This window comes from Orcinus orca, chromosome 13 (genome assembly GCF_937001465.1).
Source record: "Orcinus orca chromosome 13, mOrcOrc1.1, whole genome shotgun sequence".
NCBI lineage: Eukaryota > Metazoa > Chordata > Mammalia > Artiodactyla > Delphinidae > Orcinus > Orcinus orca.
In genome coordinates, this window is record NC_064571.1 from 63,099,074 (window position 1) to 63,125,398 (window position 26,325).

The 26,325-nt window shown below is 38.7% G+C and overlaps 1 non-coding gene and 1 pseudogene across 1 annotated transcript; both read left to right on the top strand.

Moving 5' to 3' along the window:
* The first annotated feature begins 1,425 nt into the window (after positions 1-1,425).
* LOC117199503 (U6 spliceosomal RNA) lies at positions 1,426-1,532 on the top strand. The gene has a single exon (XR_004480753.1). It is a non-coding gene; the product is annotated as a U6 spliceosomal RNA (small nuclear RNA).
* A 12,316-nt stretch (positions 1,533-13,848) lies between these two features.
* LOC101282528 (40S ribosomal protein S3-like) lies at positions 13,849-14,568 on the top strand (annotated as a pseudogene).
* Positions 14,569-26,325: the final 11,757 nt, after the last annotated feature.

A 26,325-nucleotide genomic window follows, 5' to 3' on the forward strand; every position in this document is an offset into this window, starting at 1 on the left:
ATGTACAGAAATCTCTTGCATTCCTATACACTAATGATGAAAAGTCTGAAAGAGAAATTAAGGAAACACTCCCATTTACCATTGCAACAAAAAGAATGAAATACCTAGGAATAAATCTACCTAAGGAGACAAAAGACCTGTATGCAGAAAACTATAAGACAATGATGAAAGAAACTAAAGATGATACAAACAGATGGAGAGATATACCATGTTCTTGGATTGGAAGAATCAACATTGTGAAAATGACTCTACTACCCAAAGCAATCTACAGATTCAATGCAATCCCTATCAAACTACCACTGGCATTTTTCACAGAACTAGAACAAAAAGTTTCACAATTTGTATGGAAACACAAAAGACCCCGAATAGCCAAAGCAATCTTGAGAAAGAAAAATGGAGCTGGAGGAATCAGGCTCCCTGACTTCACGCTATACTACAAAGCTACAGTAATCAAGACAGTATGGTACTGGCACAAAAATAGAAATACAGATCAATGGAACAGGATAGAAAGCCCAGAGATAAACCCATGCACTTATGGTCACCTTATTTTTGATAAAGGAGGCATGGAGAAGAGATAGCCTCTTCAATAAGTGGTGCTGGGAAAACTGGACAGCTACATGTAACAGAATGAAATTAGAACACTCCCTAACACCATACACAAAAATAAATGCAAAATGGAGTAAAGACCTAAATGTAAGGCCAGACACCATCAATCTCTTAGAGGAAAACATAGGCAGAACATTCTATGACATAAATCACAGCAAGATCCTTTTTGACCCACCTTCTAGAGAAATGGAAAAAAAAACAAAAATAAACAAATGGAACCTAATGAAACTTCAAAGCTTTTGCACAGCAAAGGAAACCATAAACAAGACCAAAAGACAACCCTCAGAATGGGAGAAAATATTTGCAAATGAAGCAACTGACAAAGGATTAATCTCCAAAATTTACAAGCAGCTCGTGCAGCTCAATAACAAAAAAACAAACAACCCAATCCAAAAATGGGCAGAAGACCTAAATAGACATTTCTCCAAAGAAGATATACAGATGGCCAACAAACACATGAAAGAATGCTCAACATCATTAATCATTAGAGAAATGCAAATCAGAACTACAATGAGATACCATCTCACACCGGTCAGAATGGCCATCATCAAAAAATCCAGAAACAATAAATGCTGGAGAATGTGTGGAGAAAAGGGAACCCTCTTGCTCTGTTGGTGGGAATGTAAATTGATACAGCCACTATGGAGAATAGTATGGAGGTTCCTTAAAAAACTAAAAATAGAACTGTCCGGAGCATTTTAAAACCACATATATTGCCATTGCAGTTTTGTTACTAAATTCAAGATTTTGATACTGAATTCAAGACATTAAAAATGTCATCTTTTAATGTTTTTATATTGTGTCAATCAATACCAGTTAGTGCTTGCTTTGGCAGCACATATACTAAAATTGGAACCATACAGAGAAGATTAGCGTGACCCTTGTGCAAGGATGGCACACAAATTCGTGAAGCGTTCCATGTTTTTTTAACAATAGCCAGGTCATGGAAGCAACCTAAATGTCCATCAACAGAGGAATGGATAAAGAAGATGTAGTACATATATACAATGGAATATTACTCAGTCATAAAAAGGAATGAAATTGGGTCATTTGTAGAGACATGGATGGACCTAGAGACTGTCATACAGACTGAAGTAAGTCAGAGAAAAACAAATATCATATATTAACACATATATGTGGAATCTGAAAAAATTGGTATAGATGATCTTATTTACAAAGTAGAAACAGAGACACAGATGTAGAGAACAAATCTATGGATACCAAGGGGGAAGGAGGAATGGGATGAACTGGGAGATTGAGATTGACATATATACACTATTGATTCTATGTATAAAATGGATAACTAATGAGAACCTGTGTAGCACAGGGAACTCTACTCAGTGCTCTGTGGTGACCTAAATGAGAAGGAAATCCAAAAAAGAGGCGATATATGTGTGTGTGAATAGCTGATTCACTTTGCTGTACAGTATGAACTAACACAATATTTCAGAGCAACTATACTCCAATTAAAAAAATCAATACCATTTAAAATTTTAACTTGTATGTCTAACATATTGGTTATCTTTTTTAGTTTTGTGCTTGTTAAATTTGAAAAGCACACTTTCCTACTCTTTGCATAGGTCACTGCAAAAAATATTGACCAGAATTAGACCAAGGGTAGTTACCCTGTTAGAGATTTACTTTAGGTAGTACTTTATCATTCATCAATATTATTAACATGCAATTATTTAAATAGTGGCTAATCTGGGTACCATACAGTTAGTTGTATCAGCTCTGGTTTTGAGATAATATGATTTTATGCTCTGGCCTCTGGTCTGAGGCTAGTACAGAAAGAGGTCTATTTGTGTTATTCTTTCTCAAAATAGAAGACCTGGAACCAAAAACACAACCACTTTAATGCCACAGCAAATTGTGAAAAGTCTAGTTAGTTTCACAAATCTTTACCTGTGACTTTCTAAAATCAAATTAGGAAGAAGGCAAGGGCAAATGTAGTACAATTTTAGTTTATAAAAAATGGTTAAAAATTTGAAAAAGCAGGCATATTTTCTCTACCATAATAATTATGGGAAAATCTCTCTTACTAGTAATGTCTCAAAATTTGCTTCTTAAACCATTCAAGAAGATTATTTTTATACCTGCCTTCTGGAGTGATTTATTTTTGAAGGGTGGTAAATTGTATATTTACGTGTTTGTTACCCGAACAATGAACAGTTTCTCCACATTGTGTTTTGCTGCCAAATTAATTTATTTAGTAATAGATAAACTTTCTGTGTCAATTAGGAATCCTGGTTGAAGGATCAGACCCTGACTGGGGAATTTACTGGAATGATACTAGTGGGGAGGGAAATATTCATGAGAAGGGGCAGGTGGTAGGTAGGTAGGGGTGCTGTCTAAAGAGTCAGGGGCATAGCAAGCTGTCCACAGCCAGAGTGACCAGAAGCAGCCATGAATGACCGCCAACTGCACCTCTGTCTTCTCACCCTCCTCGGGATGGAATTCAGTGTCTTGAGAGTTGGCTTCTGATTGGCCAAGCTTACATCATGAGCTTTCTCCCAGCTATATCCTGGAGAAGAATCTGTTCCTCTCTTCTTTCATAGTGAAGCCCGATTGTATTAATTTTCCAGGGCTGCAGTAACAAAATACCACAGACTGCGTGGCTTAAGCAACGGAAATTTATTTTCTTGCAGTTCTAGAGGCTAGAAATCCAACATTGAGGTGTCAGGAGGGTTGGTTCCTTCTGAGGGCTGTGACGAAAGAATCTTTTCCAGGCCTCTTTTCTTGGTTTGTAGATGGCCAGCTTCTCCATGTATCTTCACTTAGTCTCCCCTCTCTATGTGTCTGTGTCTAAATGTCCTCTTACAAAGACAGCATTCATATTGGATTAGGGCTCACTCTAATGATGCTATTTTAATTTATATCTTTAAAGACCCTATCTCCAAATATTTACATTCTAAAGTACTAGAAATTAAGACATCAACACATGAATTTGTGTGGGTGTGTGTCGGAGGGGCACAATTCAGCTTATAACACTGGCATTGCTCTTCCATTGACACAGTACAATGTGCAACTTACCCCGAACAAAAACTGGGTTGCTCTTACAAAGAGGGATGGCTTCGGAGCAGCTAAAAAATGGTAAACATCATTCTACGTTTTTTTTTTGTAACCATATTTATGGAAATTAATTTTTATTCCTTTAAATTGCAAGAAAATACTATGTACAGAAAACTTGAAAATCTAAAAAAAATCAACCACATGTAATATTCAAGGTTGGTAAGGGTACAAGAAAATGAACATGTCCTCTCTACTGGTGGGAATGCAGGCTTTTACATGCCTTGCTATCATTCTACTTTTATACACTGCTGAAGTGGAGTTGTGTCACTTAAACCTCTCTTCAAGAAAAAATTTGCTGTTCAGGTGCAATAAGTGCAGTTAGCAGACAATTTCCTGCTGTTACTGGCTTCAGCTTTCAAGCTATGGCTCTGCTCTTTTCGGGCAGCCTCCAGCCAATGAGTGAGCATGGCAGGGGGTACTAGGGCCTGGCCATTTCTGTCCAATCCTGACCTCCTCTAATAGGCACTCTTTGCTTCAGAGCTGCCTTTTAGTTTGTCTAAGACTTGGTCAAATCTACATAGTGATCTGAGCTTTGTTTTCTCGCTGTCTTTATTTTTCATAATTCTTTGTTACTCCGTTCATGGGTTTGCAAATCTTTGTGCTTTTCAGTGATGTAAACCTTGTGGTTTTAATGTAATATTTGTTTTCCTTCATTATCTTATCCTTAATGACATCATGGAAATTTTGTTGTATATTTTTCTGAAATCGGTTAAGTTATATTATTGGCAGTTCACTATCTTCAAGCCTAATTTGGGACTCCTTAAATTAGTGACTCATTTAAGGCCCAGATAGAAAGTAGGGGAGAGAGATAGAGACAGAAAACAGGGAGATGTCTCCCTGTGAGTATTTGTATGGTAGAATATAAAACTGAGGGACTATTGGTGACCGTGGTCTGTGCTATGAACTTACGAGCAGAAGAAGGACTGAAGTTAGAAGAGTCAAGCAGATAGAGAAAAGTAGACTGAGAGAGGGAGAGTCTGTTCTGGCTCCTTACAGAAGGACTAAAGGACTCTTTGGTCCGGTCAGGGATAGGGCATCCGGTCCCAGCTCCATTTCTGAGTCTAGGCTGATCTTCACTCTGGCTTTGGTGCAACCCTCTAGAAGTCTTCTAATGAATTCCCTTGACTTTGCATCTATTAGTTTAAATTGGGTTGCCATGTTTTGCAACTCAGAAAGTTCTCTCTATCACAGAGCGTCAGCACTTTGCATAACATAATAGGCACTCAGAAAATTTTAGTAAAATCTACACCTTGTTGCATTTTTTAGGTCTTTCAACTATGTCTTCTTGGTGGTCACAAAACTTCTTTTATTGTTTGAATTTATACAGTCTGAAGCTATAGATATGTGATAATGCTAAGCGCAGTGTTCTGCAATCTGTTGTCACTTATGAAATATTACTTAGCAAAAATAATAACAGGGATGGGGGAGAGAGACTATTGGACTACTATTGGACTAAAGGAAAAAATTTCCTCTTCATTAAAGAATTAGATTTTAGGTAAAGAATTTTTGTTTATCTGAAGAGTTCATTTTCCAGTTATTCTTTGGTAGGGCAAGGTTTTAGGTTTACAGTGGGGCAGGGGAACTAGACAGAAACAGCTTCCCTAACTGAGCTCTGAATCTGTACATAGACCAGCAGAGAAATTGTCAATGGAGTTGACAATTGTCAATGGAGTTCAAACTATCTGAGAAGAAGGGTGGCATTCTTTTATTTGGATGTGGTCCCTAGGTCACCTGAGAACATGGGTTTCTTCATGTAGTCCCAAAATGGGACGTAATATTCCACAGAGAATGCTAGAGGCAAAAATTCAGAGGAATTAAAATTGGTAGACGTGGATGAGTCTGTTCTTACAATGATCTAATGGTCCAAATATACTGAAACCTAGGTCTCTGAGGATAAAAGTGCTTAGTTTGACCTCAGACACCATGAGAGCATCTTCTGTCCTAGGTAGCAATCCAGGGTATCTTTCCTTCCCTAGCCAATATCAGGCTAGATTTCCTCTTCACTAAGAGATGAGCTTTGATTTTCGCCCTGCTTTTTCCAGGTGTTTCACACTCATATGCTGATCTGGAGCCTTCATGTTGATCCCTGAGGGCAGGCCCCGTCTTGAATATGATTTAGGGGATTGACTGGAAGTCCATGCTCTGACCATAGGTCTTGGAGTCACCTTCCAAGTTCTCTGAGATGGCTCCTCAGCATCTTGGCAGCAACATCTTATCCTTTTTAATCTTGTCACTCTGTGCAACGAGGCATAGGGGTCCTGAACTTGTTCTCCTGATCATTTTGTTGCCATTAGGAAATGAGTGAGCTCTGCCTTTCTGCCTTTTTTCAGCTGTTGTTTTTAATGATTCCCGACTTCCTCTCTGATCCTGGAACCTGTGAGTGGAAAATGTAAGACTATGAAGAATAGAAGCTGGTGGTGTTTTCCAAGTGCATATGCAGGCTGTATTTCATCTATTAATTCATGATGATGGTGCCCACAAGGGCCAGAGGGATCTTCATATCATCTCCAAGCCCTTTTAACAGCTGACAAAAACCAGATCTTATAATTAACAAAGAAGATAGGGTTTTCCATATATAGCCCATGCAGCTCATACCCAGGGCCTGTGAGATTTCTGATGGAATTCTCTCTCAATTATTATAATGAAGCTACATGGTTAATGCTGTCACTTGGACATTGATAGAAAAAAATGTGTGCTTGACTAGACTCTTAAGTGTAATGTCTAAGACAAGATAATTGCAAGCACATCTTACTAATTCTTGATTACCTATTAATGGAAGAGAACAAGTAGATGTTTTATTTTGGAAAAAAGTGAGTAACACATCATTCTGCAGTGCCAATAGCTCATACAAGCAATGGGAAAGAGTGGTGGACACAGGGCTTTGGAGATCCTTTCCTCTGACTTTCAGTGCCAGTTCTGACCCTTTCTGATGGTGTGACTCAACCCCTCTAAACTGGTGATAGTCTTACCTATCTCATAAGGTTTTTTTGCTAGAATTACATATGATAATACCTATAATTTAAAAATATTTATAGTATTACATTATAAATCCAAATATTTGTAAAAACATCTTGCATATTGTTTGGTGCCTGATAGAGGGTAATTTATTCATAAAAACTTCTTGAGCACCTACACTATATACAGGCAGTTTGCTAGTGCAGGGGATGAGAGGACAGATAAGTCACAGTTTTTGCTTCCAGAAGGTTACAGTCTAATCAGAGAGAAAGATATATAAATAGACATTTTTAGTGCAATGTGGTGAGGGCAATCACAGAGAAAGACATAAGGAAGTTAGAAGCACAGATGAGAGACGTGTAACAAGGCTGGAGGTGGAGGTGGGATCAGGGAAGTCTCTGGGAATAAATGCCTGAGCTGATAGTGAGCCAGAAAATAATGAATAAAGATGAGATATATCCATTTTCAAGATGATATCACATTCAATATTATATGAGTTTACTTTTTATTTTCTTTAATTCACATTGAATCACCAACATTTTTCATATTTTTGGTCAATTATTGGTGGTTCCAGGACTCAATTTGTTGGTGTTAGGGAAGGAGGAACCAAATTTATGGACCATTGTGGGTTTATAATTGCATATTAAAATTCTTCACATTGGTCTTTAAAAGACCAGCCAAAAGACTAAGAAGAAAAAAATAAGACTAGAAAGACAAAAAAAGTGGGAAATATCAGGTGTTATGAAATTAGACTCTGGGAAGTATAAACTGGAGGGAAAATTAAGGCAGTAAATATTACTGGTATGTCCACATACCAGTAATCTTGCTTTCTTGGGGTGGAAGCTGCCTAGCAACAGAGGCACCACTAGGCCCACTCTCCACAACTGGTCAGCCGTTTAAGGCTGGAGTTGTTGAGATCAGGGGTTACAGTTTAGGCCCTCCCTGGTTTAGAGCAGTTTACGGATTATTTAAAACTAAGTGCTTTAAAGTCCTGGGACACGCAGGACCCAGAAGACTCAAGGCAGAGAGCTCTGGGAGTTGGTTAATAGTATGCAGCTTTGTTGCCAGTTAAATAGATTTTTGTGGACTAACCTTGGAACTTTACCATCTTTATAACTTTTGACAATGGGTAAATTCATTCTAACTACCAACAGGCATTCAGAACACAATCCAGCCATAAGATAGAGTAACTTAACCATGTCTTTTTCAGGCCTTGAGGTAAGTCTATGGAAGTCTGGAGTTTGTACCTAAAATTCGTAAATGCCATTTAGTGATTGTTTCTTCATTTTTGTGCTCTGTTGTTAATACATTTCCTGAGTATTGCATCTCTAGAATCCTCTCAATGCCTTTTCAATTAACAATTTGGTTGAATAAAAAATCAAGTAGCATTTATGGGATTAAGTGTATAGGGCATTTTGCTGAGTAGGTTTATAAAATAGAGTTCTGAATTTCAAGATGCTTGCACCATAATATCATTCCAAGAACAAACCAACCCTTGGGCCAGGCCTTCAGGAAATCCAAACATCTGGATTAAAAAATATGTCAGGAACAATCAATCATCCAGTTTTGTCAACATGATGCCAAAGACCTAGATTATTGAAAAGATTTCCAGTCAGATGTTATATAGTCTGTGGATGTACCTAGAATCAAAACTAAAAACACACACCAAGGAATAACATGCATCAACAGTTTTCCATTTGAGCCCATTGCATACATTTTTGCTTTTTGAGCTGGAACAAGGAGAAAGTTAAGTTCAGAATTTATGCAGATGATGGAGGTTTTTTTCCTTACAGTGACCTGTAAGATAGTCATTAAAGAATAACTAAAGAATATTTAAATAGTATGTTGAAAACATACTAGGTGTTAGCAGAAAGCAATATAGAATTTTGGCGGACTCTATGTAGACTGTTTATTTGGGATTGTACAAACTGAGAAGCATTTAGTCTTTTACAGGAAACAAATGGAATTTTTTGGTGTTGTTTTAGTTTAAAAAAGCTCTATTTTCGAAATGTTTTAAAATGTATTTATTTTATAATAAAGCAAAAATACTTTTAAGTGCTAACAGCTACCATTTATTGAGCACTTACTAAGTGGCTTGCTCTGTACTAAGTACATTTCCTGAAATAAACTCAGGAAATATGTACTGTTGTTATCCTTCTCTTCCAGATTAGAAAACTGAGGCACTGAGAAGTTCAATAATTACTCAAGACTTCACAACTCTTAGATAGTAGAGTTGGGATTTGAAGTCAGGCAGTTCATCTCCAGAGTCTGCCTTATCCACTCAAGTAGACTGTATTCTAGCAGCCCTGCCCTGGGAATCTGGGGCAAATCTGAAGTAGGTTAACAAGGTCTTCAATAGAACAACTGGCAACAACAATGGCAATAATAATGGTAAATAAATATTGAGGACTTAATATGTTATAGTGATTTTATCTTTATCTCTAATTTTTAATACTCCTCTTACATTAATACATTGTACAGATAAGGACGCTGCAATGTGGAGAGGTTGGGTAATGACCAATATCACCATGTTCTTACGTGGTGGAGCCAGGAGTGATTCCTGGTCCGGGGTCAGATTATTAAAACACTAGGCTCGTGTCTTCACTCCCTGCAGTTGTCACAGTGTTTTGGGGTCCTCTGTGATGCAGGTACCCAAGAGATGTTCTGGGTATCTCCTTTGGTCACTCTTCTCAGTCCTCCTACATCCCTTTTAGGCAGCTCTTTCTCTTGGTCCCGTTCATGGTCTAATTCTTAGGAGTGTCTTATTCCATTTCCTTAGGGCTCTGTTCTCGAGAACACTGTGGTTGCCTGGGCTTGGATTTTCCTTCAAGATAGAACTTGATGTTTAGCTATGGGGAGTGTGGTCACTTGACAGCCTCCAGCTGCTAATGCCTTCAGGACCCACTTCAGTTTTCCAGATGAAGCTATGCTCTTCCTGGGCAGTGACTAGCCAGCTACTGAGCACAGAGGTGCTAGGACCCAGCCGTTTCTACCTGATAAAGCGTTGTTCCACTGCTCCTCATTGTGTTGGCAAGACTTGGTCAGATCTGTGTGGTGATCTGATCTTTTCCCCATCCCATCCTGCTTCCTCTCCCTTTTTATTTCTCTCAAGCATTAAACCACCCTTTCTCCAGTCACAACACAATAAACCTCTTGCACTCCTAACATCATCTTAATGCCCACTTCCCAAGGGACCCATTGGTACTACAACTGAGTGGGTGATCTATCCAAGGCAGAAGATGAGTTTAAGTGGGGGTCATGTGCTATCCATCTGTGGTAACACATTATTCACTGACAGGAGGTATCTGTCATTAAGCATAGAGTTGGAAATATGAATGGGAACCTTAGGAGTGTGATAGGGGGAGAGAGAGAGAATGAGAGAGAGAACGAGAGACAGAGAATAAACACATGTGGGTGGTGAGCTCAAAGGAAGACTTTTAGGTAGATATTTAGTCTATTCTATTTATCCATAGGTCTGTCATTTAGCCCTTCTTTATTTACTCTTAAGCTATAGTGTTGAAGAACATTGTAATTCATAGGTTGAAATAAGCACAAAAACCCCATCAAAAGCACTAATTTTGGTTTTATTTTATTATCAATCTATAGTCAATTTTCAAGTACTCACAAAGTGCCTAGAACAATACCTGATGCACAGTAGTGAGTTCTCAATAAATATTTATTGAATAAATGAAAGAATGAATAAATTTAAAAAATTCAACACATATACTTTTGAGCCAGTAAAAAGAGTTCTTCAGGATGGCTAATCATGACAGTTGTCAATAGATAGAAAATTTTCAGGCCGAATAAAAGGAAAACTTCATTTTGTACACAAAACCATTTGCCCTAGCCAGACAGTATCCCACAGCATAGTTAACATCTGAAAGCCTGTATAAGGAAGTGGACTTAACTCCCACCCTCTGGGACTTGGATTGTAATAGGACTTCCTGGTCAAATGAAAAGTCAAGTCACTGTTGCGGCTGAGAAACCAAGGGTTGGCTTATGACGAGGGGAACCCCCAAAACAATCTGAATGTTCATACAATCTAAGAAAAATAGCAAGTTTTCCATGTATCTGGCTTCATGTTATATAACTACTTCTTCAAATCAGAGAGCTGCCCAGAAGCCCTTCCTATTCAGAAAATCTGGAGATGCCCCTGCATTCTTCTAAAAAGTGTATATGACCTGAATGGGTTAGAGGTTGTGTTGGCAGATTAGAGAACTCTCAGGGAAGCACCTTGAATTCTCAAAGGGAGGCAGTTATGGGATTGCAATTAAAGGTGGGAAGGGCTATGATTGGCTCACTTGGGAGACTCAGCTGACATTGGATTGAAGTTCTGAGACACAGCTGATACTAATGCTCCTTGTAAATTGTAATTGGTGTAGGAGTACTGCTATGCAAAATTCCTCATATAATCTCACTTTGTTTTAGTGTTTTGTGGTGTAACTTGGCGATGCAGTAGAAGACATAAGTATATCTTATCCTATTTGAGAAAGAATTTGGACAGCAATACAGTTTCGTTAAAAATTGGAGCAAATTGCAGTTTGAGGAGGCCAATATAAAATGGTAGAGAGGATAAAAGAAAATGGTGAGGGATTTCCCTGGTGGCGCAGTGGTTAAGAATCCGCCTGCCAAAGCTAGGGGACACAGGTTCGAGCCCTGGTGAGGGAAGATCCCACATGCTGCGGAGCAACTAAGCCCGTGCGCCACAACTACTGAGCCTGCGCTCTAGAGCCCACGAGCCACAACTACTGCAGCCCATGCACCTAGAGCCCGCGCACAGCAATGAACACCCAACGCAGCCAAAAATAAATAAATTTAAAAAAAAGATAGTGGTGAGTAAAATAAATTGGAACAAGTGTGTTTTCATTGTATCAGATTGAAAAATCACTAACGTAATACTAGTTCTCCTTATGCATAATTAAATAAAATGTTCTTATATTAATTTATCAAATTGTAAGATTATTTTATGCAGTTTGAATGCCAGTGAATTCACTGGTGAGGAAAAATGGAATATTTCAAAAGAAAAACATTGGATAAAGAATATTAAAAAAGGATATGTGAAAAATAATGAGGGATAGTCAACTATGGCAAATATTTCATTCCGATATAATACAGCAAAGTTGATTTAAAGGAAATTGATAAGAATAAAATAAATTTAAATCTGAGATGTCAATCTCTAAACACTGTAACTTTTAAGGTAATGCCAACTAAATCATTTGTTATTGATGTCAGAACATTCAGGTACTTGGGGAAAATGTCATTTTAAAAATTATGCTTCTACTACGTACTGGTTATGAATTATTCAGTAAATGTGTGGGGGTGATATTATTTACAGCTCATTTCCTGCCAACTTCTGTTTTTCACTAAATTTTTCTTTTTTAAACTTGAGGCAGCTTCACAATGTAATTGGTAATAGAAGCAGATGGCGCATCTTTAACCCTTCTAGGCAATCAGTTATTTTCAAGATATGGGGACAGACAGCATGCACTAAAATCAGCCCTATCTTTTTTAGCTGTCAAAGAGTAGACTTGGTCATAAAATTTGAGTAAAGAACCTGAGAGATCTTCTAGTACAATTCTTGTATTTTACAGGTGAGAAAATGCTTGGTTAGAGAGGCAGTAAATTGATCAGCTCAAGGTCATGTAGGAAGTAAATAGGACCAGATCTCAGCCACTTGACTTAGTGTTAGAGTTTCCTTGCCCCCACTTCTAGTATCAAGGCTGTCTCTTCTGTTTGGGGAGATTAGAATATTTATATATTATATAAAATTATAAAACATTTTAAGCATCCTGAAAATTAGCAAAAATAATATAACTCTGGAGTACTTTCTCACTCAGTTCTGTCAAAACTTAAAACACTGCCATATTTTCATCAGCTTTTAAAAAATATATCTTGATAGCCTTTGTCTTCTTTTATAGATCAGAACAACTACATTCAATTTACACTGAAATGATAGCCATGGAGTGTTTTGGTAACTTTAAAAATCAATTACATAAACACTCTCAATTCCCTAAAAATAATAAATAATGAAAATGAAATATTATTACTGATATTAGTAATAAGTAGACATCATTGTTCTGCTTACTGTACGACAGGCACTTATTTACATGTATTGTATTATTTTATATAAAGTCACATTTTGTTATTCTCTGAGGATTCAACTCATTTTCTTCTAGACAAAATTATCTATCTTTTGTTATTATTCTTTCTGGCTGAAATAGTAATGTGTTACGTAGGCCTGTTTTTTCTGTTGGGCCAGAAGGCCGCTAATAGCCTAAGCAGTTTATTTGTATGGGAAAAAAACAAGTGCTTTATTTTTTGGGTGATGCCACCTCCTGTTGAGCTCTTCAACTGCAGGAGCAGAACTGGTGCTAGATTTCTGTGTCTATTAGTCCCCTTAGTTGGCCATTCTTGTTTAGGGCCAACCCATACACTTTATGGTGGTGACTCTGATAGCCAGAAAGAGCACTCTCAAGGCTGGTGAGAAGTATTGTGAAAACATTTGAACCTGCTTTTGGATGGGTTTATTGAAATTATGTTTGAATATTGATTACACCCAATGATGTTCTGAAAATTCACATCAAAGAGAATGAGGAAAGCATGCTGTGAATGAAGGCTGGGCAGAGGAGAAGCTGGGAACCCATCCAGATTTTTCTCACAGAAATCAAGCCTTCCTTGAAACAGATCCTGAATCAAAATGTTTGGTTGTCAAAGCACATTCCTCCTGAGAATGAGATGGACTGAGAGCTAAAGCGACTGAGATGAAAGAAGTGTAATGTAAGGTAACAAAAAGTCTTGTCTGCCTCCAATAATTTCTACATCTTCTCCCTCCTGAAGTTTCCCCCACAGAGTACAATAAAGATGGTGACTTTGTCATCCTCACCCACCATGTCCATCACCTTATATTTCACCCATCTTATACTTCTCACCTTTCCCCAAATCAGGTAAAGACTTTCACATTTCCTGTCATTTATTCATGCCACTTATTTCCTGGCCTGAATTTCCTTTCTTTCCTTTATCTGGAAAACTTCTACTACAGTCAAGTTTCAGGAACGCAACTCAGGAATAGGGTAGTTAAATAGAGATAAACAAAACTACATATTTAGACTATTCTAATTTGGATCTCAAAAGTCTAAACTCAAAAAAGTGTCTGCTACATAGTATGAACTCAAGATGTGTTAGTAGTTTTTCCTTATGGCAGCACACGGCGGCAAGATGGTGGTGCAAATTTCCAAGGAGAGGAAGTTTGTCACCGATAATATCTTCAAAGCTGAACTGAATGGGTTTCTCACTCAGGAGCTGGCTGAAGATGGATACTATGGAGTTCTGAGTTACACCAGCCATGACAGAAATCATTATCCTGGTCACCAGTATGCAGAATGTTCCTGGTGAGAAGGGCCAGCAGATCTGCAAACTGACTGCTGTGGTTCAGAAAAGATCTAGCTTCCCTGAGGGCAGTGTAGAGCTTTATACTGAAAAGGTGGCCACAAGAGGTCTGTGTGCTATTGCCCAGGCAGAGTCTCTGTATTACAGATTCCTAGGAGGACTTGCTGTGTGGAGGAGGGCCTGCTGTGGTATGCTGCCGTTCATCATGGAATGTGGGGCTAAAGCCTGCATAGTCATGGTACTGGGAAACTCTGAGGATATAGCACTAAATCCATGAAGTTTGTGGATGGCCTGATGATCTGGGACTCTGTTAACCACTATGTTGACACTGCCATGTGCCACGTGCTACACAGTCAGGGTGTGCTGGGCATCAAAGTGAAGGTCATGCTGCCTTGGGACCCAAGTGGTAAGATTGGCCTTAAGAAGCCCTTTCCTGACCTTGTGAGCATTGTGGAACCCCCAAATGAGATAACACCCACCACTCCCATCTCTGAAGAGAAGGGTGGGAAGCTGGAGCTACTTACCATGCCCCCCAGCCAGTACTCCTAGCATAATAGGGTATCCTTGGCAGCTGGATCTGGAGTCTGGATGTTACTCTGTAAAGACCTTTAATAAAATAAAATATTTTTTAAAGACCTGTAGACTGACTAGACTGTACATTCAGTGTTCAGACTGAGGGTCATGTTGCTCCATGGGAGCGTTATTTTTTTTTTTTGCATCAGCTTTTATTTTTTTATTTTATTTTATTTTTTTAACATCTTTATTGGAGTATAATTGCTTTACAATGGCATGGGAGCATTACTTGATTGATTCTTAGAGCTGTCTGGCTCACAATGTTTCTTTGCTTTCCCTGAAATCCTCTTGGTTTCAATTGTATCTGTGAGGCAAGGGCCAGACAGGAGGACCCAAGCAGAGGTAACCAGAGAAGTATCCTGTTGAGGGGTAAATCTGGTGATGGTGTAAGCTGATTGCTAACAGGAAAGCACCTTGATTAACTCATCTGTAGTTCAGGGTTATAGGTTTAGAAGAGGGATATGTTTAAGATGATTTTCTGTATTGCACATAGAAAATGAATACAGCAACCATTTTATTTGGGGGTTATTCAGAAAAAGATTAGTAGAATGAATGAAGTAGATAATGCTTTTTATGTTTAAGAGTCTTGATAATTTTTGTTGGACTATGAGGTCTTCTTCCGCAATATTTTACCTGCAGTTAGATCCTTGTGTAGTTTCATCCAAAAGCTTTTGAGATGCCATGAGCAGCACTTTACCTGAAGTGTAAACTTTACCACCATTGACCTGTGGATCACAGATTATATGTTTACCAGGCTCTGGTATACTTAGCTAGGCCTGGGCGCACTTGGTTGTGTCCTACTCTTACCTCAGGGTGTAGATCATGGCCCTTTTCTGTCTAGCCATGAACCAAAGGTCCTGCTTCTACAGACTGGCACTGGAAATTGAGATACTCCTGCCTTCTCTGACGTGGAATGCTCCTGTCCTGTACCATAGTTCAGTGGTGAAGGACATGGGCCCTGGAGTCAGATAGGCTTGGGTGGGATTCTAGTTCCTTTATATCTAAGCTTAGTGAAGGTTTTCAACATCTCATTTGTAAATTAGAGCTAACAGTAAATTCCCGTATTGTGAGCATTAAATAATAATGTAGAAACCACTCAATATGGTGCACAAGGAAGTGATTAATACTTCTTTGACTTCTAAGATTCCCAATAGCCAATGTCCAGAGCCAGCTGAACATTGGCTGTTGGGATGCCCTACTAGGATTCTGGTTATTGACCTTTACATGTCAGACCTACTGTTGAGTAAGCAGTTCTCCTTGCAGTCTATCTTCCTTTTGTTTCTCTGTTCTCCTCTAGCAAGATCCTAACAAGGAAGGGATGGGAGGAGCACAGAAGCATCTCTGTCTCATAATTTGTCTTGGTTTTGGCCTCGGTAAGACAAAAGACATTGATTATTTTAGAACACAGTAATTAAGTATGTAGGGTACAGACTGCCAATAATATCAAGAAAGCAATTCATTAAGCAGAGTAGGTGCTGTTGGTTAATAAACTGGCTTTAAACGAAAATTTGCCATGAGTGAGCCAAAATCTTGTATAATTTGTCTAAAGATAAGGGGGAGTTGACCTCATTTCTCAAGTGTTTCCAGATATTGCCCATAAATGAGCATAAAATAAATATTCTTGAAAATGAATCTAGGATTTTTTTTTTTTAATAAACTGTGACCCTTAAAATGATGCTCAAATCTTGAGGAAATAGCACTTGTGTTCAGCATATTTCATTGTCTCGCTCCAGTGATGGGGTAAAATGACCATAAATTTTACAGTCAGACAGGCATGGTATTTAATTCTGCTCTGGTATTAACTTATTATCACTGAACCTTTGTTTTCTCTTAGGTGAAATAGCTTTAGTTTTCTCTATTTTACAAGATGGCTGTACAGATTAAATGTAATAATGCCTGTCAGGTTCCTTGTGTCATGCCATGCCCAATTTCTATCTTTATCTTTGTCTTCCAGACCTATACGGAGAGCATACTTACGTTAAATGAACTTAGTGAAAACACACAACTTATCTGAAAACTACTCTGCATTCATCCCCTCATACAAGAAACATCAATGTGATATAATGTTCTAAGATAGGACTTGCTGACTATCTGATCTTTTTTTACTTTGGGCAGTGCAACTCAAGTTATGAATAGGAAGGAGGGAAGTGAAGTGATTGAATTCATTGACTTGGATAAATGGGAAAAGGAGTGTTACTGACCATATGCTATCATGAGTGAAGTTGTTACCATGTACTATTCATGGCACAAATAATTATTGAATGGCTAGGGCAAGGAAGGCACTGTCCTAGGTGCTGGGGGTATAACAGTGAATGAAACAGGTCAAGTTCCTGGCCTCATGAAACTTAAGTGCTAGTGAAGGGATACAGAAAATAAATAACTCAGTAAAAGATAGTGCTATAGAGAGTGATCATGATGTTAAGAAAAATAAAGCAAAATAAGAGGGGCAAGAAGTGCTGGGGTAGGTGTGGGATTTCTATCTTATGTAGGGTGGCCAGAGAAGGACTTTTTGATAAGGTGACATTTGGGCAGGGGTATGAAGGGAGTGAAGGAGAGTTTGGAGATGTTAAGCCTCAGAGTGTTCATCCCAGAGAAATAAGTTGCAGAGACTCTTGAGGAAGGAGGAAACATGGACTGTTAAAAGCTTTTATCAAGAAGAGTGGTGTGATTGGTGCAAGAATGAGAGCTTAAAAGATGAGATCAGAGAAATGAAGAATGAATGCACTGTTGTTCCACAGGAGCAGTTTGTAAGTTTGTGGAGTGTTTTGTGTTGTCAGAATGATTGAGGTGTGCTACTGTTATAGAATGGGTGGAGGCCACAGATGCTAGATAGATGGGATGGTTCCGCACAGTGAAGAATTGTCCTACATCTTACCCACTTTTCACATATCTGAATGGGTATTTGTAGAGTGTAAGGCTGCCACATACAGTTGTGTGAGTTGTGGACTGCAAAATTTTTGGAAGCACCATTGACATGGACCTGTTGGCATGGTGTCCCCATAGGACTGTGTTGTGCACAATCTGTACAGCTGTAAGTGACATCCCTGCACATAGTAAAACACTGTTTATAGTTTCTGGAGTCTAAAACCTAACTCCGTTTTACGTGTAGACATTAACCTGGAACGGAAGTTGTAGAGCAGATTTAAGTTTTGGGTGTGTGGTTGACCCTATGATCGTCCCGAAATGATGCTATGCTCTGCAAGTGAAGGTGTTTAAAATCATGACTACCTTGCTCAGTATTGGCATTTGCTGCTGGTTCAGCTGAAATGGAAAGGAGTTGAAGGTGAGAGTGGGGGAGGTGTGGAGAGGGAAAAGTTAGGAGGAAGAAAAGCAAGAAGGAATTCATGTTTCTGCACATGTGGGGTTGTGTTTTACTCATTTAAAACATAATTAAGCGACAGGACCAAGTTCTTTTTATTAGGGATACCTTTGGATTTGGGGCCGCCTGCCCTCCCAGGTCAATGGGTTTGAGTGGTGGCCATGAAATTCACACTCATCATGTACCAACACTACAGCTTTGCAACAATGCTTCCTGTCATCTAACTTTGCCCATTCCAAACTCTGTCTGAGGACTTTCCTCTTACATCACATTTTCTGGGACATTGTATTAGTTTCCTCTTGCTACTGGACATATTACCACAGATTTAGTGGTAATCTAAACAACACAATTTTATTCTCTTACTGTTCTGGAGTTCAGAAGTCTGAGACACACTAACTGTGCTAAAATCAAGGTGTAGGTAGGGCCATGTTCTCTCTGGAAGCTCTAGTAGAGACTCTATTTCTTTCCCCTTTCCAGCTTCTAGAGACTGCCTGCATTCCTTGGCTTGTGGCCCCATCCTCTATCTTCAAACCCAGCAGTGTAACATCCTCAAATCTCTTTTTTTTGTTTAACGTACACTCCCGTCTCCCTCTTATAGGGGCCCCTGTGATTCCATTGGGTCCACCTGGATAATCCATGATCATCTCCGCATTCCAAGATCCTTAACTTAATCAAATCTGCAAAGTTACTTTTGCCATATAAAGTAACATATTCATAGATTCTAGGGATTAGGGCATGTGTGTTTTGGGGGCACCATTAATTCACCTATTACAGAAATTGACACCTAAAATACCCAGGTCAAGGAGAGGACGGAGGTGGGGGTTTGGTGGTGATGGTGGCAGTGCTGAGCTAGCGCCACATATCCAGCAAACTGTGAACTGTTCAGACACACCATCATTTCAGACCAACCCCCTCCCTTCCCATGGTCATGATACCATCTTAGTGATGTGGACATTTTGGTAATCATTAGTGCTGATCATGAAATATTTTTAGTCCTCCCTTTGGGCACATGGACAACTTGCACTTCTCTGCCCTCTTAGGGTTAGGTGTGACCACGTGACTTGCTGTAATCAATGAAATGAGAACAGAAATGACAAATGTCAACTGTGGGCTGAGTTTTAAGGGCTGGTGCATGATTTGCTGTGTTCTCATTTTCCTGCCAGAGCAAACATGGCAGCACACAGATTAAATCTCCCTTGGTGTGGATTCCTGAGTGAAAGTAAATGGAGTAGGGCCCCCAGTAGATCCCTAAGGGACAAACACCCTGAATGATAAATGAAATTTCTTCTTTTAAGCCATTCAGATTTGGGGGTAGTTTTTACTGCAGCATAACCTAGCCTTCCCTGACTGATATAGGCATCCTCCATAAGAAACCAATTTAGGGCTTACTCCCTATCCTGATCCTTCCCACCAAGGCACCATTCCCTGATACCCTCCCTATTTATCAAGGAAGTCTTTTAGGGCCTAATATAACCCGACCACTTAAATCCCAGTTTGGAGGAGGCTGTTCATCTATAGCTCCATTCACCTTTCCAAAATTTATAGACCAATGGTCAGAGTGAGCATGTCAGTCTGGTCTGAGAGAAGTACACTCATAATTGTATCTTTTAAAGACCACACAACTGTTCTACTCAGTAGCCACTGTGGATTTCCCATATAAAACTCCACTGCTTTCCTCCTCCTAAAGCACTGAGTCACTTCTTTCTGCACCTCCTGGTACCACCATTATTCTAGTAGTTGGTAGAATTTCAGCTTGCCCTCTGACCTCTTTCTTCTGACCTATGGATACCAGCTGCCTGGGAGGAGAACAATGGGATGAACTTGTGGCAGCCGACTCCATCAGTCTTCCTCATGTGTGTCCACACCAGCCCTGGCCTCTCTGCTGAAATTCCACCAACTACACTAGAACCTAATAATTAGTGCTGATTTCCCTGAAACAGCCCAAATATGCTTGAAAGAGTTCCTCAGCTCCATTGGCCCCATTTCATGTATCAGCAGTAAAGGGTAGAGCCTGAAGAACAATCATGAGGATGTACCTCTGACTTAGGAGTGCACCAGCCTTGGAAAACTCAGACCCAGCCCTGCTAGGGGAGGCATTCTCATGTGGTGAGGTCAGCTCCATCCATGGACTTTTAAATAAATCCTGCCCATCCACCCAATGCATTACTGAGGATGTATAAAAACCTGTCTATGCAATTTCTCCGAACACCCTTCTGCTTACCTGGCTCTCTTTTCAATCCAGGCTCTGCTTCCTACCTCAGGATCTCCTTACATCAATGACCTATTCAGATGCATCTCTTTAGTTTTAACCTGAGTCATTTTACTTAGGATAGGAGCTTAGACTACTCTTCTGGCTCATGCACCTGCAGCTTTAGTAGAGAGGGGCTTTTGTCTCTAACCATCAACCTGGGCGACCAGCTTGTGTGGACTCCTTCCTAGTGCATGGGTACCAGCTAGTGCCAATCTCTGAACTTAAAAACTCTCCTCAGTGATGTCAGACCCGATCAGGGCTCACAAATAGGACAAGATTGAATTTCTCATTTTTTTAGGTTAGCTTGACCTGAAGTCAAGAGTTCAGACATGTACTCAAGCTTATACTCAGAACTATTAGCTTTTAGATGCATCCACCCTTTCTAAGAAAGTAACTCAGGAGTTCCCTGAAAGAGAGGCAGGGAGACTAATACCTTCTGAGAATATCGAGGTCATGATGCTCATGTTTTAAATCATGTCGGGGCAGGGGGATTCTTACAAACTAATGGGTAAGAAATTGCTCTGCTTCTCAGTGACTCTCCAGTGCCTTCCTAAAGCAAGCGCATAGAGGGAATCATGAGCAGATGTAACCACCCAGCACAGTTGTGCGTTCCTCATTTATTACAGAGCTTCCGTGCAAGGAGAGGGGGACAAGCAGGCAGGGATAAAAAGGGCAGCTTTTGTGTCCTTGAGCAACTCCTGGGAGTCGCTACCAACAAATTGGATAAAATTACAATTAAGACACTTGGGAAATTGAACCAGGAAAGTTCATCCTCCCATATTGAATTTTAAGGTGATTTCCGGTCATGGGGCAGGATAAAAGGAGGTCATTTTGAAACTGTGATCACGTGGGAATATTGGTGTGAGGTTTGGGAACTTCTAAGAAACAGCAGGATGCCTTGAAGAATTGTATTAGTTTCTCCAATATTTGTTTTCTGTGAAATTTATTCCATTGAACCTTTGAAACAATTTTCATTTTCAGTCAGTTATCGAGACAGAAAAATTCAGATTTCAATAATTCTAGACTCTTAACATCCAGAAATTCAGAAGTAATTTTGCAAGCCTCTGAATATAGAGAAACAAAATAAAATAATAAAATAAACTAAATCGCTAACTCACCAATACACTGACTTCTGTTTTATCTTGTGATTTGCCTGGACTCCAATAAACTACTTATTTCCCCCAATTTTGTGTGTGTTGATCCAGAATCATTTTTTGATTATTGTTAGATTGACTGAAGGCATGTGAAACATTTTCATTTAAAACACAAGAAAAAGAAAAGATGTGAGGATGCAGCAGGGGTGAGAATAAAAAGCACGGGTACGGTGGTGCATTTTGTTTCAATTTAAAATAAAAAATTGAAAAGAGTTTAATTCTAGTTTATATCTCTTGTCTTAACTACGTGGAGTGTAACTGAACAAATAGAGATGAGATGCTTTATTCATTATTAAATGACACTTTGGCTAAATTAAACTCTTTATAAATAACTCGTGTGTGTGTGTGTGTGTGTGTGTGTACAGAATTCAGTGACTTTGTACCATATGACCATTATGACATCATCTCTCCCTCCCCCCAGCAAATTACTCAACAAGGTGGGTTTTCTGTTGATAACAATTTCAGCTCTAATGGAAAGAAATATTTATCTGACAAACCACAGCACGTTAGGATTGCTAAAGGAGTAACAAGGATTTGTAAAGAGCCCTAAAACAGACTCGAGATCAGGATTTGTGGGTTCAAGTCCCAGCTCTGACATTAACTGCTGCTAACCTTGCCCAAATCACTGAGACCATTGAACCTCAGTTTCTTTTTTTTTTTTTAACATCTTTATTGGAGTATAATTGCTTTACAATGGTGTGTTAGTTTCTGCTTTATAACAAAGTGAATCAGTTGTACATACACATATATACCCATATCTCTTCCCTCTTGCATCTCCCTCCCTCCCACCCTCCCTATCCCACTGCTCTAGGTGGTCACAAAGCACCGAGCTGATCTCCCTGTGCTAGGTGGCTGCTTCCCACTAGCTATCTATTTTAAATTTGGTAGTGTATATATGTCAGTGCTACTCTCTTACTTCGTCCCAGCTTACCCTTCCCCCTCCCCGTGTCCTCAAGTCCATTCTCTACGTCTGCGTCTTTATTCCTGTCCTGCACCTAGGTTCATCAGAACCATTTTTTTTTTTTAGATTCCATATATATGTGTTAGATTACAGTATTTGTTTTTCTCTTTCTGACTTACTTCACTCTGTATGACAGACTCTAGGTCCATCCACCTCACTACAAATAACTCAATTTCATTTCTTTTTATGGCTGAGTAATATTCCATTGTATATATGTGCCACATCTTCTTTATCCATTCATCTGTTGATGGACACTTAGGTTGCTTCCATGTCCTGGCTATTGTAAATACAGCTGCAGTGAACATTGTGGTACATGACTGCTTTTGAATTATGGTTTTCTCAGAGTATATGCCCAGTAGTGGGGTTGCTGGGTCATATGGTAGTTCTATTTTTAGTTTTTTAAGGAACCTCCATACTGTTCTCCATAGTGGATGTATCAATTTAAATTCCTACCAGCGTGCAAGAGGGTTCCCTTTTCTCCAAACCCTCTCCAGCATTTACTGTTTGTAGATTTTTGGATGATGGCCATTCTCACTGGTGTGAGATGATAATCTCATTGTAGTTTTGATTTGCATTTCTCTAATGATTAACAATGTTGAGCATTCTTTCATGTGTTTGTTGGCAATCTGTATATCTTCTTTGGAGAAATGTCTGTTTAGGTCTTCTGCCCATTTTTGGATTGGGTTGTTTATTTTTTTGATATTGAGTTGCATGAGCTGCTTGTAAATTTTTGAGATTAATCCTTTGTCAGTTGCTTCATTTGCAAATATTTTCTCCCATTCTGAGGGTTGTCTTTTCATCTTGTTTATGTTTTCCTTTGCTGTGCAAAAGGTTTTGAGTTTCATTAGGTCCCATTTGTTTATTTTTGTTTTTATTTCCATTTTTCTAGGAGGTGGGTCAAAGAGGATCTTGCTGTGATTTATGTCAGAGAGTGTTCTGCCTATGTTTTCTTCTAAGAGTTTGATAGTGTCTGGCCTTACATTTAGGTCTTTAATCCATTTTGAGTTTATTTTTGTGTATGGTGTTAGGGAGTGTTCTAATTTCATTCTTTTACATGTAGCTGTCCAGTTTTCCCAGCACCGCGTATTGAAGAGGCTGTCTTTTCTCCACTGTATACTCTTGCCTCCTTTATCAAAGATAAGGTGACCATATGTGTGTGGGTTTATCTCTGGGCTTTCTATCCTGTTCCATTGATCTGTATTTCTGTTTTTGTGCCAGTACCAGACTGTCTTGATTACTGTAGCTTTGTAGTATAGTCTTAAGTCAGGGAACCTGATTCCTCCAGCTCCGTTTTTCTTTCTTAAGATTGCTTTGGCTATTCGGGGTCTTTTGTGTTTCCATACAGATTGTGAAATTTTTTGTTCTAGTTCTGTGAAAAATGCCATTGGTGGTTTGATAAGGATTGCACTGAACCTGTAGATTGCTTTGGGTAGTAGAGTCATTTTCACAATGTTGATTCTTCCAATCCAAGAACATGGTATATCTCTCTATCTGTTTGTATCATCTTTGATTTCTTTCATCAGTGTCTTATAATTTTCTGCATACAGGTCTTTAATCTCCTTAGGTCGGTTTATTCCTATATATGTGTGTATATATATATATACATATATATATATATATTATTCCTAGATATTTTATTCGTTTCATTGCAGTGGTAAATGTTTTCTTAATTTCACTTTCGGATTTTTCATCATTAGTGTGTAGGAATGCTAGAGATTTCTGTGCATTAATTTTGTATTCTGCTACTTTACCAAATTCATTGATTAGCACTAGTAGTTTTCTGGTAGAGTCTTTAGGATTCTCTATGTATAGTATCATGTCACCTGCAAACAGTGACAGCTTTACTTCTTCTTTTCTGATTTGGATTCCTTTTATTTCTTTTTCTTCTCTGATTGCTGTGGCTAAAACTTCCAAAACTGTTGAATAATAGTGGTGAGAGTGGGGAACCTTGTATTTTTCATAATCTTAGTGGAAATGGTTTCAGTTTTTCACCATTGAGGATGATGTTGGCTGTAGGTTTGTCATATATGGCCTTTTTTATGTTGAGGTAAGTTCCCTCTGTGCCTACTTTCTGGAAGGTTTTTATCGTAAATGGGTGTTGAATTTTGTCAAAAGCTTTTTCTGCCTCTGTTGAGATGATCATGTGGTTTTTCTCCTTCATTTTGTTAATATGGTTTATCACATTGATCGATTTGCATATATTGAAGAATCCTTGCATTCCTGGGGTAAACCCCACTTGATCATGTTATATGATCCTTTTAATGTGGTGCTGGATTCTGTGTGCTAGTTTTTTGTTGAGGATTTTTGCATCTTTGTTCATCAGTGATATTGGCCTGTAGTTTTTCTTTGTGTGTGTGGCATCTTTGTCTGGTTTTGGTATCAGGGTGATGCTGGCCTCGTAGAATGAGTTTGGGAGTGTTCCTCCCTCTGCCATATTTTGGAAGAGTTTGAGAAGCATACGTGTTAGCTCTTCTCTAAATGTTTGATAGAATTCGCCTGTGAAGCCGTCTGGTCCTGGGCTTTTATTTGTTGGAAGATTTTTAATCACAGTTTCAATTTCAGTACTTGTGATTGGTCTGTTCATATTTTCTCTTTCTTCCTGGTTCAGTCTCGGGAGGTTGTGCATTTCTAAAAATTGTCCATTTCTTCCGTATTGTCCCTTTTATTGGCATATAGTTGCTTGTAGTAATCTCTCTTGATCCTTTGTATTTCTGCAGTGTCAGTTGTTACTTCTCCTTTTTCATTTTTAATTCTAGTGATTTGAGTCTTCTCCCTTTTTTTCTTGATGAGTCTGGCTAATGGTTTATCAATTTTGTTTACCTTCTCAAAGAACCAGCTTTTAGTTTTACTGATCTTTGCTATCGTTTCCTTCATTTCTTTTTCATTTATTTCTGATCTGATCTTTATGATTTCTTTCCTTCTGCTAACTTTGGGGCTTTTTTGTTCTTCTTTCTCTAAGTGCTTTAGGTGTAAGGTTAGGTTGTTTATTTGAGATGTTTCTTGTTTCTTAAGGTAGGATTGTATTGCTATAATCTTCCCTGTTAGAACTGCTTTTGCTGCATCCCATAGGTTTTGCGTCATCATGTATTCATTGTCATTTGTTTCTAGGAATTTTTTGATTTCCTCTTTGATTTCTTCAGTGACCTTTTGGTTATTAAGTAGTGTATTGTTTAGCCACCATGTGTTTGTATTTTTTACAGATTTTTTCCTGTAATTGATATCTAGTCTCATAGCATTGTAGTCAGAAAAGATACTTGTTACGATTTTAATTTTCTTAAATTTACCAAGGCTTGATTTGTGACCCAAGATAAGATCTATCCTGGAGAATGTTCCATGAGCACTTGAGAAGAAAGTGTCTTCTGTTGGTTTTGGATGCAATGTTCTTTAAATATCAATTAAGTCCATCTTTTTTAAGGTATCAGTTAAAGCTTGTGTTTCCTTATTTATTTTCATTTTGCATGATCTGTCCATTGGTGAAAGTGGGGTGTTAACGTTACCCACTATGATTGTGTTACTGTGGATTTCCCCTTTTATGGCTGTTAGTATTTGCCTTGTGTATTGAGGTGCTCCTGTGTTGGGTGCATAAATATTTACAGTTGTTATATCTTCTTCTTGGATTGATCCCTTGATCATTATAGAGTGTCCTTCTTTGTCTCTTGTAATAGTCTTTGTTTTAAAGTCTATTTTGTGTGATATGAGAATTGTTCCTCCAGCTTTCTTTTGATTTCCATTTGCATGGAATATCTTTTTCCATCCCCTCACTTTCAGTCTGTTTGTGTCCCTAGGTTGAAGTGGGTCTCTTATAGACAGCATATATATGGGTCCTGTTTTTGTATCCATTCAGCCAATCTATGTCTTTTGGTCGGAGCATTGAATTCATTTACATTTAAGGTAATTATCGATATGTATGCTTCTATTACCATTTTCTTAATTGTTTTGGGTTTGTCATTGTAGGTCTTTTCCTTCTCTTGTGTTTCCTGCCTAGAGAAATTCCTTTAGCATTTGTTGTAAAGCTGGTTTGGTGGTGCTGAATTCTCTTAGCTTTTGC